Here is a 5,937-nt window from a genome sequence, read left to right as displayed (position 1 = left end):
CTGATCACTGCTGTCTGAGAGAGTGTGCGTCTGCTGGACTTAAAGCCTAAGGCTGGAGACTTTTGATCTGACATCTGAGCTTAGCATACAGAGGGAATGTCTGTCATGATCCTGTCATGATTAAGTGTGTTTGCAGTGCTTAGAATTAATCTAGAACTGTTTGCTGTGACTTGATTATGTCTATTGCAGTGCCTAGCATTGAATGTTGTCATTTTCTTGATTAAGAACCTATAGAGTAAAATTGTATTCAGTGATTTGAGTGAATAAAACATTGACTAGGGCAGAAGCATGTGGACATTCTATATTTCTCCCCCTGGATTGCTTACCTCTCACCTTTTGTCCATCCTAACATAGATACGTGTTCTTTTGGAAAGTTAATCAGCATTGCCTCAGAATCAGAACTTTGGAGCCTCTAGATGAAATGGCTCCCGACTTAAAATGGTGATTCCAATGCCAATATTGATCTGATTCCAATACAAGGATGTCAGTAATTTCATGATCATTTATAGCAGGCCATCTTTGAACCCATACATCAGCTGATCATCCAAACAAACTATTAGTATCCTTTTTAACAATGCAAGCTATTACATTAAAACTAGAATCTCCACTTAATGGGCCAATATCAATAAACTCAGACTGACCTAAGTTTATGTTCTTCCCACCATTATCTCACACTCTTATAATCCATTTCCACACATGTTCCCCAGACCTCTATTTGTATGAATTAGAAAACTTAAGAAATTCCTTCAGAGTGTGGGGTACCTCCTTGGTCTCACACTCTGTACCTCACCTCTATGGGCTGCTTAGATTTGGATCTAGTTATAGGCCAGGAGGCAAAAGTCAGTGGTAAGGGTGGGTCCTAAGGAATATGAACATCTTCATGCTGAGCAACTGAATCACAGAAGGTTTTTACTGTTTTCAGAAGCAAAGCAGGACTAGTTCCCTCCAGGGAGGGTAGAGAAACCAATGCCATACAGGCTGTGGGAGGGATGTCTCAGTCATGGCTACAGTGGGAACTCAACAACTTTTGGTAAAGTAAACCCATCAGAATTTGTGAGATGAGTAACCCCAGCCCCTTCAGCCTCCTCCCATACATCACCATCCCAATATGCAGGATCCCATTCTTTTCCAAGCAGTGCCCTCACTTTAACTGCAGACACCTTCCAAGGCTGAGAGTTAAACTTCTGCTTAATTCAGCCAATTGCAGGATTAGGGTTTGTGTTTGGTTTTCAGCAACCTCAGCCCTATGACTACAAGACAGAGAGTCTCCTTCAGAAAACACTTAGCAGCTTTCAGATCAGTTACACATGACTGGATGTAAGAAACTGAATTTTTGAGATGATAATTCTCCTTTTTAGTTTGCCCAGTGAAGCCAGAATCAATCAAGCCAGAAAAATTAAGAAATAATTTCTTAATTTTTCAGAACTCTTCAAAGATATCACATATAGAGTCACTGAACACCTTGATTTTTTTTAAAGAGAGAAGTTTTTAATATTTATTTTTTAGTTTTCAGTGGACACAATATCTTTATTTTTTTGTGGTGTTGAGGATCTAACCCAGTGCCCTGGTCATGCCAGATGAGCATGCTACCACTTGAGCCACTTCCCCAGCCCCACACTTTGATTTTTACAAGTGGCAAATTGGGAGCATCAAACTTATTTACTTCTCAAATCTCTTTAAACCATTCATACCATGGATTATCAGTACTCTCCATAGTACCAGTAGGAGAGTTGGTAACTTTAGGTTTAAATATTCAGCCAACTCCCTAACCTCAATAATACACTCAATTTATACACCAGTGTCCTCTTCTCTGTCAAGGTCCTATCTTGGAAACCAGAGTGTGAGGCCTTTAATTTTGCTCAGTTCTTTTCAAGACTATTTTCGCTTTTCAGAACAGCTTCATTCTACATAAATTTTACAATATTTTTTTTCCTGAAAGGAAAAGAGGGCTATAATTTTTGACAATGATTGCATTGAAGCTGTAGAACATTTAGGAATTAGATATTTTAATAATATTAAGACTTCTTATCCTAAACACAAAACATCATTCTACTTATTTATCATATTTTTTATTTTGACATTGTTTTTACTATATTTTCAAGTAAGAATCTTTAAGCTTTTGATTAAATTTATTTTATATTTTTGATACAAAAATGAATGGAATCACTTTTTTCGTTTCCATTTTTAATTAGTCATTGTTAGTGCCAATGATAAAATTTGAGTGTTTATTTTGTATCCTCCACCTTCTTTAAATTAGCTGTTAGTTCTAACAGATTTTTGGTGAGTTTTAGGGTAATTTACATGTAAAATAATGTGCTGTATAAATTTTTTTTTAAATTTCAATCTCTCTGTTTTATTTCTTTTGAAATCAATGGTGAATTTTGAATGGCACATTTGTGGTGTATGTAATTTCCCTAATTTATCCTGTTAGTTCATTTGAGACAATTTCTTGTCATAGATTAATAATTTTATTTATCAGACTTCTTTATATCAGACCACATAGAGGTGAATTTTCTTCTTCTCAGATTCTGTGTTTGTGAGCTTCCTCATTGTGATTTTCCCACAAATGTGACCCCAGACTCTGTACTTGCAGCCTTAAGGACCACTGCTAAATGAAAGAACAGTGCACTATCTGAGTTAACCCCCGCCAGTGCACACTCCTGGTTTAGGAAGAATGGAGCAGGACTCTGCCTTCTTTGTTAGGCTCTCGGTTCATACACTAATGTCCTCTTCTCTGTCAAGGTCCTGTCTCACTGCTATCTTATTCTGCTCTTGGTGCTTTGCTCTTCAGAATGTCAACCTGGTGAGGTGTTAGGGGCTGTCCAGTATTTCTGAGAACCCTTAGGTTCTGAAATGTCTTACTAGGAGAATACATGTGTGTGAGGAGCTTTGAGTGGCTTGTGTCACAGTGTTGATGGTGTTAATCTCAGTGCTGATGAATGAACCCACAGGGTGCATTGAACAATAGCTCTGTTCGCAGAACAGGGTCTGTGTGGTTTGTGAAAAGGCTGTGATCAGTTTGATCAGGGTTGTTGGGGTCTAACTGCATTTCTTATGAGAGCAAAGAGACAGTATTTCCTAATTCAGCATTTGCAGTGACATTAGAGAACATATCAACTGTGAAGAGTTACAATAGTTTGTCTTTCTTTGAGGGTGTAGTTGAGGACTGGTGTGGTGGTGTACACCTATAATCCCAGGGACCCAGTGTTAAATGATGTTGCAAAGAAAAGATCACCAACTCGAATTGTGAATCACAATAAAGCAAGCTTATCTTTGTGTACACAAGAACTGGTCATGACTGTCTCTGCTAAAACCCTGGGCTATAGAGTAGTACCCCAGCTCTCTAGGAACACAGTTTTATAGCACAAAAAGTTGCAAAGTGTGTGTCATTATAACTTACAGATGACAGAATTTTGACAAGCATAATACAAAGGATGATAGTAAGTTAATGATCTATATGGCTTAACATTTAAAGGTAGGGAACAAGTTTAGATCCCAACATCAAAATTTATGAGGCACCCCTGAGGTTTCAGAGAGGGTTGTTGGTCAGGGAAAGCCAGGCATGGGTGAGTTCAAGCATGGGCAGGAATTCCACATAAGTTTAGAAATTACAGTAATTTATAGTAAAACATAAATTAACTTTTTATGACTTTGTGACGAGATTGCTACCAATCTTAACATGGAATTAGGCTGGATTCATCACAAGGAGCCCAAGGCAGAAGAATCTCAAGTTCTAAGCCAGCCTAGGCAATGTAGCAAGACCATGCCTCACGTTAAAAAAATAAAATGGCTATGAACATAATTCAGTTTAATTGCCTGGGTTCAATAAGCAGAAATAAAGAAAAACAAAGAGTGCAATTAAAAAGAATATTCAGAGTGGTGTTCATTTCCATATTATAGATGTATAATTATACAACAAAATTTGCTTACATTTACATTGTATGACGATATATATATATATATATATATATATATATATATATAGTTTGTATATGTCATATATATAACTATGTGAATTGGTAAATGTGACATATATATATATATATATATATATATATATATATATTTCAGGTATATAGGAGGCATATGTGTACTACATACAAAATGATAATCATAATAAGGCTCTTAGAATGTGAACTCTGGAAATTAGGAGCCCACAGAATTATGTGGAACAGATATGGAGTGAGGTTGGCTGGGGTCAATAAGTTCTGGTTAGCTACTGCCCAGCATGAAGACTGCACCCCAGGACATTGTATACTTGATGGTTGCAGAGGGAAAATCCTAAGTTTTCTCACCACAGACATAAAAAAATAATGATAACTATGTGAAGTTGTAAACGTGCTAATGTGTCTGAATATCTCCTGCTTCTTCTTCATATCTCTGTCCTCTAGATAGAATGTAACATCCTAGTGTTCTGTTGACCATTAGTGCTGAGAGGGGACCTGCCTTATTCCTGATCTTAGATGCACTGATTTCAGTCTCTCCATTGATCATGGTTTTTGTACTTCATTTGGTTAATTTGACGTATTATACTGATTGATTGATGTAAGTTGCACCACCCTTGCATTTCATTTAAAAAGCCCACTTGTTCAGGAGTATGACTTTTTTTAATGTGCTGTCCAATTCAATTTGCTTTTTTTCCCCAGGATTTTTGTATTACTAGTTCCTTGGGGATATAGCTCTTTACTTTTTTTTTCTTGTAATGTCCTTCCTTGTGGTTTCAGGGCAATGTTTACCCTCTCAGAATGAATTTTGAGAGGGCTACCTTCTCTTCAGTTCTTCAAAAGTGTTTGAGAAATATTGCTGTAAACTCTTGAAATGTTTTTTAGAATTATTTAGTAAATCATCTCTCTAATTTAATTTTTCAAAGGGAAGATTTGAAAATCAAAAACATCTTTTTAAAGATTAAACTATCAAAGTTTTAGTTTCACATTATTTGAAAAAAAAGCATGTTAAAGTAAGCAGAATTCTCACAGAAGCATTGAAAGTGCTGCCTCTTCATGCCAGGAGCCAAGTTCTCCCTTTGGCAGCACAATTAGCCCAACAACTTCAGTACTCTCTCTTCTTTCTTGGCACATTGCTCTTGCAACATGCTTTAGGGAACTAATTTTCTCAGTCCTTTTGGCCACCTAATTTCTCCAAAGATACTGCCTGCATCAGACACCTGAGGCTTACATCAGATGCCTCTAGGTGTTGCCTGCTAGGTGCACCAGGGTTCATGTAGGAGGGATGCTCAGTAGGCAGAACTCTGAAGATGAGCTCCCAGAGGTTATCTGCCATCTCCTTAACTTAATGAGTCTCATGGCTATTCTTCAAAAATTTAATTTGCCAGATTCCAAAACTTTCCCTCATTATTCCAGCCATTGCTTATCTCTATGTTTTGCTCATTATTGTGCCTCTGTCCTGTGTGGCCCTCTAACTATGCCCAGAGGGGGTTAGAAGTGCTTGCTCGGAATGAAGGCGGTCTGCAACTTTCCAGGGCTGGAATCCGAAAAATCTCACCATGAAGACCAGTATTGAAAATATTTTCCCTTAAGCTCCTCTCTGGAAGTTTGATAATTTCAGGCCTTACTTTTATGTCACTTATCCATTTCAAGATGATTGTGTGTGTGATGTAAAAAAAAAGGGCCAGTTTCATCCTTTCACTTATGGATATTTCTTTTTTCTCAACAATATGTCTGGAAGAGACTCCTCTATCTCAATGTATCTTCTTGGTGCCCTTGTTGAAATTCTTTCTACCTGACCACATATATTTGGATGATTACTTAGCTCTCTACTCTGTTCCATTTATTTAGGTTTCTAGTTTTGTGCCTGTGTTATACTGTAGATTTAATGGCTTTGTAAAAATATTTTAAATTAGAAAGTGTAATGCCTCCAACTTTGTTTTTCTTTCTCAGCATCTCTATGAACATTTCAAATTTTTGTAGTTCCCTAAAG

Source organism: Ictidomys tridecemlineatus, unplaced genomic scaffold, assembly GCF_052094955.1.
Source record: "Ictidomys tridecemlineatus isolate mIctTri1 unplaced genomic scaffold, mIctTri1.hap1 Scaffold_236, whole genome shotgun sequence".
In the NCBI taxonomy this organism is placed as follows: domain Eukaryota; kingdom Metazoa; phylum Chordata; class Mammalia; order Rodentia; family Sciuridae; genus Ictidomys; species Ictidomys tridecemlineatus.
Note: the sequence above shows the minus strand (reverse complement) of the source record.